Raw genomic sequence first — 13,076 nt, forward strand, 5'->3', positions numbered from 1 at the left:
AACCAACTTCTGCTATCTTCAGATTTCTCTTCTGCAGCTTCCTCACTTCTCTCGATCAGCCTTTATAGAACTGAAGAGAGTTAGGCTCTTGCTCTGGATTAGGATTTGGTTTAAGGGAATATTGTGGCTGGTTTAATCTTCTGTCTTGATCACTAAAACTTTCTCCATATTTGTATGTTCACTGGAGTAGCATTTTAACTTTCCCTTCAACTTTTCTTTGCATTCACAACCTGGATAACTGGCATAAGAGGGCTAGCTTTAGGCCTGTCTTGGCTTTCAACATGCCTTTTTCATTAAGCTTAATCATTTCTAGTTTTTGATTTAAAGTAAGAGATGTGTGACTCTTTTCAGTTGAACACTTAGAGGACATTGTAGCATTATTGACCTAATTTTAATATTGTCCCAAGAAAATGGTAGAGAGGTGGAGGAATGGCCAGTTGGCAGAGTGATCAGAACACACATTTATTGATGAAGTTTGCTGTCTTGGGCTTATCCATTGCACTCTGGATGTGCTGACCCCTGCAGTTTTCCACAAACATGAGAAACTTGACTGCATAATTTGTGGTAGTGGGAGGCTGCATTTGCACTCTCCTCTGATGCTGTGTGTTTTTTAAAAATTTTTTGTTTGTTTATTTTTTGAGACAGAGCTTCATTCTTTTTGCCCAGGCTGGAGTACAGTGGCACGACCTCAGCCCACTGCAACCACTGCCTCCCAGATTCAAGCGATTCTCCTGCCTCAGCCTCCCGAGTAGCTGGGATTTCAGGCATGCGCCACCATGCCTGGCTAATTTTATATTTTTAGTAGAGACGGGGTTTCACCACGTTGGTCAGGCTGGTCTCAAACTCCTGACCTCAGGTGATCCGCCCACCCTGGCTTCCCGAAGTGCTGGTATTATAGGCATGAGCCACTGCGCCCGGCTGCTGTGTTTTTTTAACTTACAAAAAAAAAAAAAGTTTGTTGGCTTGTATGGGCATAGTTTATGGTGTCCCAAAACAATGACAATAGTAACATTAAAGACACTGATCATAGCTCACCATTGTAGATGTAATAATAATGAAAATGTTTGAAATATTGCGAACCTTATCAAAATGTGAGAGAAGAAGGCTTCAGACGATCAAACTTCTCCAAGCTAAAGGAGGAAGTTCAAACCTATCGCAAAGAAGCTGAAAACCTTGAAAAAAGATTAGACGAATGGCTAACTAAAATAACCAGCGTAGAGAAGTCCTTAAATGACCTGATGGAGCTGAAAACCATGGCACGGGAACTACGTGACGAATGCACAAGCTTCAGTAGCCGATGTGATCAACTGGAAGAAAGGGTGTCAGTGATTGAAGATCAAATGAATGAAATGAAGCGAGACGAGAAGTTTAGAGAAAAAAAGAGTTAAAGGAAATGAACAAAACCTCCAAGAAATGTGGGACTGTGTGAAAAGAACAAATCTGCGTCTGATTGGTGTACCTGAAAGTGACGGGGAGAATGGAACCAAGTTGGAAAACACTCTGCAGGATATTATCCAGGAGAATTTCCCCAACCTAGCAAGGCAGGCCAACATTCAAATTCAGGAAATACAGAGAACGCCACAAAGATACTCCTTGAGAAGAGCAACTCCAAGCAAGACACATAATAGTCAGATGCACCAAAGTTGAAATGAAGGAAAAAATGTTAAGGCAGCAGCCAGAGAGAAAGGTCGGGTTACCCACAAAGGGAAGTCCATCAGACTAACAATGGATCTCTCGGCAGAAACTCTATAAGCCAGAAGAGAGTGGGGGCCAGTATTCAACATTCTTAAAGAAAAGAATTTTCAACCCAGAATTTCATAGCCAGCGAAACTAAGCTTCATAAGTGAAGGAGAAATAGAACCCTTTACAGACAAGCAAATGCTGGGAGATTTTGTCACCACCAGGCCTGCCCTACAAGAGCTCCTGAAGGAAACACTAAACATAGAAAGGAACAACCAGTACCAACCACTGCCAAAACAGGCCAAATTTTAAAGACTGTCAATGGTAGAAAGAAACTGCATCAACTAATGAGCAAAATAACCAGCTAACATCATTATGACAGGATTCACACATAACAATATTAACCTTAAATGTAAATGGGCTGAATGCTGCAATGAAAAGACACAGACTTGCAAAGTGGATAAAGAGTCAAGACCCATCAGTGTGCTGTATTCAGGAGACCCATCTCATGTGCAGAGACACACATAGGCTCAAAATAAAGGGATGGAGGAAGATCTACCAAGCAAATGGAAAATAAAAAAAGGCAGGGGTTGCAATCCTAGTCTCTGATAAAACAGACTTGCTGCCAACAAAGATCAAAAGAGACAAAGAAGGCCATTACATAATGGTAAAGGGATCAATTCAACAAGAAGATCTAACTATCCTAAATATATATGCACCCAATACAGGAGCACCCAGATTCATAAAGCAAGTCCTTAGAGACCTACAAAGAGACTTAGACTCCCACACAATAATAATGGGAGACTTTAACACTCCACTGTCAACATTAGACAGATCAATGAGACAGAAAGTTAAAAAGAATATCCAGGAATTGAACTCACTTCTGCACCAAGTGGACCTAATAGACATCTACAGAACTGTCCACACCAAATCAACAGAATATACATTCTTCTCAGCACCACATTGCACTTACTCCAAAATTGACCATATAGTTGGAAGTAAAGCACTCCTCAGCAAATGTAAAAGAACAGAAATTATAACAAACTGTCTCAGACCACAGTGCAATCAAACTAGAACTCAGGATTAAGAAACTCAATCAAAACCACTCAACTACATGGAAACTGAACAATCTACTCCTGAATGATTACTGGGTCTATAACAAAATAAAGGCAGAGATAAAGATGTTATTTGAAACCAATGAGAACAGAGACACAACATACCAGAATCTTTGGGACACATTTAAAGCAGTGTGTAGAGGGAAATTTATAGCACTGAATGCCTACAAGAGAAAGCAGGAAAGATCTAAAATTGACACCCTAACATCACAATTAAAAGAACTAGAGAAGCAAGAGCAAACACATTCAAAAGCTAGCAGAAGGCAAGAAATAACTAAGATCAGAACAGAACTGAAGGAGATAGAGACACAAAAAACCCTTCAAAAAATCAGTGAATCCAGGAGCTGGTTTTTTGAAAAGATAGACTGCTAGCAAGACTAATAAAGAAGAAAAGAGAGAAGAATCAAATAGATGCAAAATGTGAAACAGATATGAAGTAAGCACATGCTGTTGGAACATAAGACTTGCTCAATGCAGGGTTTCCATAAACCCTCAACTTGCAAAAAGTGCAGTACCTCCAAAGTGTGGTAAACTATAGTGCTATAAAACCAGGTATGCCAGACGGGTGCGGTGGCTCACACCTGTAATCCCAGCACTTTGGGAGGCCGAGGTGGGCAGATCACGAGGTCAGGAGATCAAGACCATCCTGGCTAACACGGTGAAACCCTGTTTCCACTAAAAATAAAAAAACATTAGCTGGGCGTGGTGGCACGTGCCTGTAATCCCAGCTACTCAGGAGGCTAAGGCAGGAGAATTGCTTGAACCCTGGAGGCAGAGGTTGCGGTGAGCCAAGATCACACCACTGTACACCAGCCTGGTGACAGAGCAAGGCTCTGTCTCAAAAAAAAAGAAAAAAGAAAAAAAGAAAAAGGGTATGCCATGCATAATTACAGTGGTCTCCCTTTATCCGTGTTTTCACATTTTGCAGTTTCTGGTACCTGCAGTCAGCCATGTTGTGAAAGTATTAAATGGAAAACTCCTGAAATAAACGTAAGTTTTAAGTTGCACACCATTCTGAATAGCATCATGACATCTAATGCTGTTCTGCTTTATCCTGCGCTGGTGGTGAATCATCCCCTTCTCCAGCATAACCACACTATGTATGCACTACCTGCCTGTTAGTAGCTGTATTGGTTATCAGGTAGACTGTCATGGTATCTGTCATGGTATCTCAGTGCTTGTGTTTAAGTAATCCTGTTTTACTTAATAATGGCCCCAAAGCACAAACGTAGTGATGCTGACATAGTGTTAAAATTGTTCTGTTAAGTATTGTTGTTAATCTTCTACTGTATCGGATTTATAAATTAGGAAATCTGTTTGTATAGGAAGAACACAGTGTATATAGAGTTCAGTACTATCTGTGATTTCAGGCTTCTGCTGGGAGTCTTGAAATGTATCCCCCAAGGATAATGGGGGACTACTGTATATCATTGTGTGATCATAGATTTATAGAACATTAGCAGTCACTGGTCTAAGTAGCTCACTTTATTTTAATGGGTGACAAAACCCAGTTGCGAGGTCCCGCGTTCAAACTAAGCCCTTTCTTCCCAGGTCATTGCTCTTAACTCTACCCCTGTAGCAACTGTTTTTACCCTGAAGACAGAATTATAAAGGAGTTTACAACAGTGGGAGGAATGTGTGTTGGACATTAGAAATTTATGATTACAAGGGCAATGAAATATGATACACAAGAAGCAATAGAATCTCTGGTGATTGTAGAACAGGAATACTTTAAGTCTTTTTGGGGCAGAGATAGAAAAGATGTACTCTTGAGTTCCCTTCTGTTTTTTTGCTGGGGGTTATAACCAGAGAATTTTCTTTTGCAAACTCTGGTCAATCTTGTATTTTGTGATGAATAATTAAAATAGGAAATGGATATTTTGAACTTTGAACTTTACTTGTCAGTGAGCATTGGACTGGGAATAAGGAAAGCAGTTTATTTTCTGCCGTCACCTTTCAACCATTCCTTCTCTAGTTTCATTGTAGGTGTGGTATCCTGACTCTTTCACGAACTCCCTGAGAATGGCCTAATTGATTGATGTAAGGTATAAAATGTTTGGAATTTGAACAAATGAAAGATGTTGAAGTACAAATGACATTTAAAAAATATGTCAGTGACATTATGTATACATTAAAATTTTTCTTCTATGTGCATATTGCTAGATATTGATTTCTCCTCCTCCATGTTTTGTAGATGTTCTGTTGGTATTTTTATCTTTCCTGAATGACATGAACAGAAATGTTGCATCGTGTAGAAGTCTTTTTTGTTTTTGTTTTTGTTTTTGATATGAAGTCTCTATTGCCCAGGCTGGAGTGCAGTGGCGCGATCTTGGCTCACTGCAAGCTCTGCCTCCCGGGTTCATGCCCTTCTCCTGCCTCAGCCTGGCGAGTAGCTGGGACTATAGGTGCCTGCCACCACGCCCGGCTAATTTTTTGTATTTTTAGTAGAGAAGGGGTTTCACCATGTTAGCCAGGATGGTCTTGATCTCCTGACCTCATGATCCTCCCGCCTCGGCCTCCCAAAATGCTGGGATTACAGGTGTGAGCCACCGTGCCTGGCCTGTGTAGATGTCTTTACTTGGATATCCTCCAGCTTCTGTAAGTGCCTTGTGCTTGTCTTTCTCAGCCATACAGCTTCTTTTCTAGCCTGTTTAACCTTGTAGTTTGAACGCTTGTAACTCTATCATCTCCCAGGTTTATGTCACATTTTCTGACAAAGATATAATAATACTTCAGGTTACTTTTCATCTTTCACTAAAATTATCATGCCTTTGATTTAATTTACCATAAATATAGATAAAAGAATGCCTCTCTCTGCAAGCCTGAATTATCTTAATGAGAGTAGATGAGTGGATGAAGCAAAAATATTTGCCACTTGGGTAGGACAGGTGAATATTTAATTATTTTGACACACTTTGGGAAAAGTACTCTAAGCTCCATAAATGTTGTTGTTCCCCCAACCCCACCTATTTTCAAAAGCAACATTGTTAGCAAGAAGAAAAATAAGGCCAGAGAATAACTCATTGTTATCTCTCAAATTTGTCATTCTCAGTTTAATTCTCAGGTAATTGCTCTCATACTAGATGGTTGGGAAGTTTTCTGTGTGTTTTCAAAACATGAAAAATGCCCCTTTTTTTTTTTGAGACAGAGTCTCTGTCGCCCAGGCTGGAGTGCAGTGGCGCAATCTTGGCTCACTGCAACCTCTGACTCTGGTTCAAGTGATTCTTCTGCCTCAGCCTCCTGAGTAGCTGAGATTATAGGCATGCGCCACCACACCCAGCTAATTTTTGTATTTTTAGTAGAGACGGGGTTTCACCATGTTGGCCACGATGGTCTCAATCTCCTCACCTCATGATCCGCCTTGGGCTCCCAAAGTGCTGGAATTATAGGCGTGAGCCACCTCGCCGGGCCAAGAGATCTTATATATATGTTCACTCATTTTGTCCTGATGGTAACTGCATGTATATTTAAAGGTCATGGATTATATAAAATCATATGTAATTTGTATATGCTCCTAATATAAATTTTAAAATGTTAGTTTTTCCACATTTATGAACAGATTTAAATTCTCCATGTCTGCACAGACATTGGACTTCAATATTTACCAAATTATTATTTAATATTTACCAGGCCATTTTAAAAGTTATTGACCATGGTTTTTCAGAGGATATCATATTCATTTTTCAGCCTCCAAGTTGTTTGAGATAAACCACTTTAAAATCTGTAAATGTTACGATCACTGGAAAATTTATCCCAAGCCACAAGAATTCGTTCATGTAACATTAGAAGAGTTGTCATCATCTTGACGTCATTTATTATCTTCCTCACATTTCAAGGCTGTTACTGCACTGCTTTCTGGAAGATCTTCAGAGGCCTTCTTCAATGGCAGCTACTATTTGTAATCACTCTCTAGAAATAAGTATTAAATCTTTGTTTAAAACTGTATCCTCCCTTTTTATAAAACTAATTTGTTGTGGTAACCATGACAAAGTATCCAATATTAGAGTTGGCTTGACATCCTTCCATACCTCAATATGTCTGACTAGTGTCTCTGACTAGTGATGAGAACTTCACTGTCTCAGCCTTTCACAGACTCTAACTGGAGAGATGCCTCTGGGACTGTGACTCTATATTCCTCTTTTGAAATCCCAAACACCATTCATTTCCCTGGGCATGACTGCATGCTTGGCTTTCTCTTTCTCACTTCCAGGTTGTTCTTGAAGCTTTTTTTTTTTTTTGGCCCTTGTTAGTACTTACTATAAAATAATTGGTGTCTGCCTCAAAAGTAAGGATTTAATTGTAAAGCAGTTCCTTCTTTCTGAAAGATAACTTTAGGGAAGAAAACCTTATCTTACGTTTGGGGATATATAGTGGGACAGCTGCAATCATTGATATATATTGGGTGTGTTAGAGTTGATAGCCTCATTAAGTTTCTCGTATGTGGAAAAATTATTTGGCATTTTAATCACTTCGTTGTATTTTTTTTCTCCTTTTCTACAGGGGCTTTCATTCGTATATTTTAATTTTTTTTCTTCTTCTTTTGACTAGTTTATTGATGGCCATGGCTCATCTTGTCTGTAATTGTTAGATGGTGCTGGACTAAATTTTTAGTAATACATAACAGGGCCACAGATGAAGATGTGACTAGTTTTACATCTATACACTATAACTTTTAGTGCAAGTACTTGAAACACACAAAAATCGAGGCATTTTGCTCTGCTGTCCTTGAATTTGGGCATACAATGCTAAAACCACTGCTAATTACAATAACCCACTTGGAATCTAAATTGTTACATTAAAATTAGTTTTTAAAGTGAGCAGGATCCATATTGTTACATTATAGAAACTAACACCCTTATTAACAGCTCCATCATTGTAATATTTCCTTAAAAAGAAAATTTGCAGACATGGTCTGAACCATTTAGAGTGATGTGTAACAGTGTGGACAGGCTGGTTGCACCGTTGAAAGCCTCCTTTGTCATTGCCAGCTAGAATGTCATCTGTTTGAACTGGTCTTTTTCTTGTTTGCCTAGGGTGAGTAGAGAGTGATGATTTAGTAGAGCTGTTGGCTGCTTCCTGGCTGCTGTAGGAAGTTAGTTTTTCTGGCTATATGTGTATGAGGCAGGAAGCAGATTGTTAGTAGTCTTTAATCTAATTTTATCTCTAAGAAAACTGGGATGATTTTTAGTGTGTAGTAGGTATTGTGGTTTGTTTTTTCCTTCCTTTCCTTTACCATCCCACTCCTCGGCCCCTTCTCTTCTCTTTGTCCTCTTACCCTTCCCTCCCCTTTCCTCCTTTGTCTGGTCTATTAGAAGAGGTTGAATTCAGAAATGTGACTAGTTTTTGCAGATTGTGTTTTTACAGACTAGTTTTTAGAAATGTGACAGTTTTTGCAGATTGATTCCCTTCATTGAAGAAGGAACTTTCTTTGTAGTCTAGATTTTTTTAGTTTTATGATACATGTCTAGTCTGGAGAAGTTCAGGGACCATAGGACTGGAAGGGCTTGGTATACTTATGTGCTGGTACTGGTTTTTCTTTATACTTTTCTTTATTTTTCTTGTGCCCTAGGTTTTTCCTTCCAGTTGTGTAAACAAAAAAAAGGTTGTTGAGGAACATTGATATGGTGACAGAGTTTTTAAAAATTTCCATATTTATATTAAAATAGTTTTTTGCATGTGTGTGTTTCTCTTGAGTGGGGAGAGATAGTAGTCTTGTGTATGTGTCAGGAAAATACTATAAATAAGATGTTTCTAGAATTCCCAGAAATTAGGACTGTTACTTTAATTCCCTAAGATGAATTAGCATGAAGGCTAATTTATTTGTCATTAAAACATTGATATCCTTCAAAATTGGAAAAAAAAATTAGAAGAAACATTTAACAACATAATCATTTCTGCCCTCAAGTAAAAATTAAAAAGTACAAACAGTGTTGGCCAGGTGCAATGGTTCATACCTGTAATCCCAGCACTTTGGGAGGCTGAGGCAGGTGGATTGCTTGAGCTGACTAGTCAGAGACCTGCCTGGCAACATGGCAAAACCCCATCTCTACACACACACACACACACACACACACACACACACACACACACACACACGCTGGGTGTGGTGGCATGCACCTGTAGTCCCAGTTACTCAGGAGGCTGAGGTGGGAGGATGGCTTGAGCCCAGGAGGCGGAGGTTGCAGTGAGCTGAGATCACACCACTGCACTCCAGCCTGGGCAATAGAGCCAGGCCTTGTCTCATAAATAAAATAAAATAAAATAAGATAAAATAAAATAAAATATTGTTGGCAAAGATGTGTTGAAAATAGTATATAGAACTTACCTGGAAGGTAATTTTGCAATACTTACCAAAATCATACTTTTTCGTCTAGTAAGGTCTCCTTCTCACAATCAGTGTTAAAGCCATTCAGATACAGATTTATGATTAAAGGTGTAAGTCCCAAAATGCTCATTATAGAAATATTTATAATAGAAAAAATTGGGGAAAAATGATTATACATCCAACAGTAGTAAGGGTGTGACTAAATTATAGTATTAGTATGTAATGGATTGTTACAGAGCAACAAATATGTTCTTGAAGAATAAGCAGTATAAATATTAAATGGAAATGTAAATTGAAAAAATGGTATCTGTAGATTTTCATTATGCATTTCTTTATGAAATGTTTATATATACACAAAAGAAAGTAGTCATGCATTGCTTCATGATGGGGACATAGTCTATTAGTCGGTTTCATTGTGGAAACAGTGTTGAACATCATAGAGTGTCCTTACACAAACCTAGGTGGTATAGCCTACTCTACACCTACACTATATGTGTAGCCTGTTGCTCCTAGGCTGCAAACCTGTAGAACATGTTACTATATTGAATACTGTAGGCAGTTGTATTTGTGTATCTAAACCTAGAAAAGGTATGGTAAAAATATGGCGTGAAAGATAAAGTGTACACCTGTCCCAGGCACTTACCATGAATGGAGCTTGCAAGACTGGAAATTGCTCTGGGTGAGTCAGTGAATGAGTAGTGAGTGAATGTGAGGGTCCTAGGACATTATGTTACTGTAGATGTTGCAAACACTGTACACTTAGGCTACACCAAGTTTATTTTTTAATTTTCTTTAATAATAAATTAGCTTTAGCTTACTATAACTTTTTTACCTTATAAACTTAAAAAAATTTTAAACTTAAGACTCTTTTGTAATCACACTTAGCTTAAAACACAAGCATATAGTTACACAAAAATATTTTCATTATATCCTTATTCTATGAGTTTTCTTTACTGATTGCTTGACAGAGTTTCACTGTGTTGCCCAGGCTGGACTCAAAAGTCCTGGGCTCAAGTGATCCTTCCTTCTCAGCCTCCTGAGTAGCTGGGACTACAACAGGTGCATGCCACCAGGCCTGGCACCTTTATTTAAACAATATTTTATTTTTTGCTTCTAAAGGTTTTTAATTAGGCCCCAACATACAGACATGCACACAATTAGCCTAGGCCTGCACAGAGTCAGGAGCATCAGTCTTCTGCTTCCACATCTTTTCCCACTGGAAGGTCTTCAGGCATAGTGACTGGTATGGAGCTGTCATCTCCATGATAACAACGCCTTCTTCTGGATACCTCCTGAACGAGCTGCCTGAGGCTGCTTTACAGTTAACAACTACTTCTTCCTCTTCTGTTTTTAGTGAGTAGAAGAATTACAGTCTAAAATAATGATATAAAGTATAGTAAATACACAAACCAATCACATAGTTGTTTATCATTTTTTATCAAGTATTATGTACTATACATAATTGTATGTACTAGACTTTTATATGACTGGCAGCACAGTCTGTTTGTTTACTGTGTTGCTCTAACACTACAGCTACGATGCCACTAGGTGATAGGACGTTTTTGGCTGCATTATAATCTTATGGAACTTCCATTGTGTATGTGATCTGTCATTGATGAAAGTATCATTATGCAGTACATGACTGTATGTAATGTGTATATATGGTATGAAGCATAATAAAATGAACACCTATGAACATACCATATAACAACCAATACAGTCAATATAATAAATTCTGAATTATGGATATCTATCTAAAAAGATTAGTATTTCTTATTTTGGGGAATTATAAATGAGTTTGTTTTTTTGTTTTTTTCTACATTCTGTTCAAGGGGTATGTATTTGCAAAACCAGAACATACTATTAAACATTATTTATTAGAAAAAGAAAAAAATTTAAGTGGATTTCTCACTGTATCTCATTAGAAAGAAACTTTTAAAAGTGTTTGCCACCTGTTATCTCCTGAGTGACAGATCATGGCCAGATACATAGGGTGACGTTGTCTACCAGCCATAGGTAATGCATTGTGACAGAGCTCCAGAAAGATGACAGGCTGACAGCCACAGGAATTGTGGAGAACCTGTCTTCTAGCTGGTGTTTGACCTCTACAGAATACATTTCAAATATCTACCTAGGTGTTTTTTTTGTTTGTTTGTTTGTTTGTTTTTTTAATGGTTCAGGCCTGCAAAAGAGATTTCATTTCTTCATTTAACAAGCATTTATTGGATACCTGTTAAATACCAACCAAGAGTGACCAAAGGAGTCTTTGCTCTTATGGCACTTACATTCTAGTGGTGAAAGATAGCAGGCAAACAGGCATGCGGTGAGCTATGGAAGAATGATGTGTTGTGAAAGAAGGAAACAGGAAGAGGAACTGATTTAAATCGGGTAGTCAGGCCACAGGAGTTGTGGCTCACACCTGTAATCCCAGCACTTTGGGAGGCTGAGGTGGGAGGATCACTTGAGCTGAGGAGTTTGAGATCAGCCTGGGCAGCAAAGCAAGACCCCATCTTTACAGAAAATAACGGACTAATGCGTGCCTAGAGTCTTACCTACTTGGAAGGCTATAGCGGGAGGATGGCTTGAGCCTTGGAGGTGAAGGCTGCAGTGAGCTATGATTGTGCCACTGCGCTCTGGCCTGGGCAGTAAAATGAGACCCAGTCTCAAAAAAACAAAAAATAAAAAAATAAATTGGGTTGTCAAGGGAAGGCAACTGAGGAGGTTTGAACTAGATTATGAGTAACAAGAAAGAGACAGCATTACAGTGATTTGGGGGGGTAGAGAGAACAACATGGGCACGAGCCCTGCAGCACAGTTGGGGAATAGAGAAAAGGCAAGTGTGGTTGAAATGTGGTGAGTGAGGGGGCAGAATGATAAGAGAGGAAGAGGGGAAGTAGGCAGAGTCAGATCACAAGGAGATTTCCAGGCTTTTTGTTTTGTTTTGTTTTTAAACTTTTCTCCAGGTAAAAAGTTTGGGTTTTATACTCAGTAGCAAATTGTTGGATAGTGTTAAGCAAGAAAATAACATGCTCCAACTTGTTTTAAAAGATGACCATGGTGGCTTCGTGGAAAATCAATTGTATAGGGTCAAGAGTGGGAATGAGAAGACCAATAAAAAGCTATTTACAGTGGCCTAGGTGAGAGTTAATGGTGGCTATCATAGAAGCATTGAGGAAGGAGAGGAATACATAGATTTGAGGTCTATTTGTAAGTAGAACTAATGCGTCTTGCTGAGTGTTGTTATCTGTGAGACTACAGGAAGGATGGTAATCAAAAATGGTTTCTGCCGGGTGCGGTGGCTCACGCCTGTAATCCCAGCACTTTGGGAGGCTGAGGCAGGCGGATCACCTGAGGTCAGGAGTTTGAGAGCGGCCTGGCCAACATGGCGAAAACCTGTCTCTACTAAAAATACAAAAATTAGCCCGGTGTGGTGGCGGGCGCCTGTAATCCCAGCTACCTGGGAGGCTGAGGCTGAAGAATTGCTTGAACCCAGGAGGCAGAGGTTGCAGTGAGCCAAAATTATGCTACACTCCAGCCTGGGCGACAGATCTAGACTCTGTCTCAAAAAGAAAAATAAAAAAGAAAAGGTTTCTAGAATTTTGATCTGAGGAACTGGGAAGAAGGTGTTTTCCACTTATAGAGTGGAAAAGATGGGTCAGGCAAATTTTTGGGAAATACTGAGAATTCTAATTGGAAATACTAAGTTTGAGTCACATGTTGAGATGTCAAAGAGGCAGTTAGATATGTGAGTTTGGAGCAAGGAAAAGAGATTTGGATTGAAGGTAAACATTTGTGTATCTTTTGTGTATAGATACAGTATTTTAAAACCACAAGAGTGTGGGAGATCACTACTAAATGAGAAGTAGAGGTCATGAAGACTGAGTTTCTGGACCTCCAGTTAAGGGTCTTTGCAGGGGAGGAGCAGCAGCAAAGGTGGCTAAATGGGAGCTGTTGTG

At 39.1% G+C, this 13,076-nt stretch overlaps 1 protein-coding gene and 1 non-coding gene across 5 annotated transcripts in view; both read left to right on the forward strand.

Annotated features, from left to right (window-relative positions):
• ZFAND3 (zinc finger AN1-type containing 3) overlaps positions 1-13,076 on the forward strand; it is a 328,986-nt gene that overhangs the window by 89,968 nt on the left and 225,942 nt on the right. The window lies entirely within an intron of this gene.
• LOC115897236 lies at positions 430-594 on the forward strand. The gene has a single exon (XR_004057152.1). It is a non-coding gene; the product is annotated as a U1 spliceosomal RNA (small nuclear RNA).

The sequence above is a fragment of the Rhinopithecus roxellana genome, chromosome 4 (assembly GCF_007565055.1).
Source record: "Rhinopithecus roxellana isolate Shanxi Qingling chromosome 4, ASM756505v1, whole genome shotgun sequence".
NCBI classification, from domain to species: domain Eukaryota; kingdom Metazoa; phylum Chordata; class Mammalia; order Primates; family Cercopithecidae; genus Rhinopithecus; species Rhinopithecus roxellana.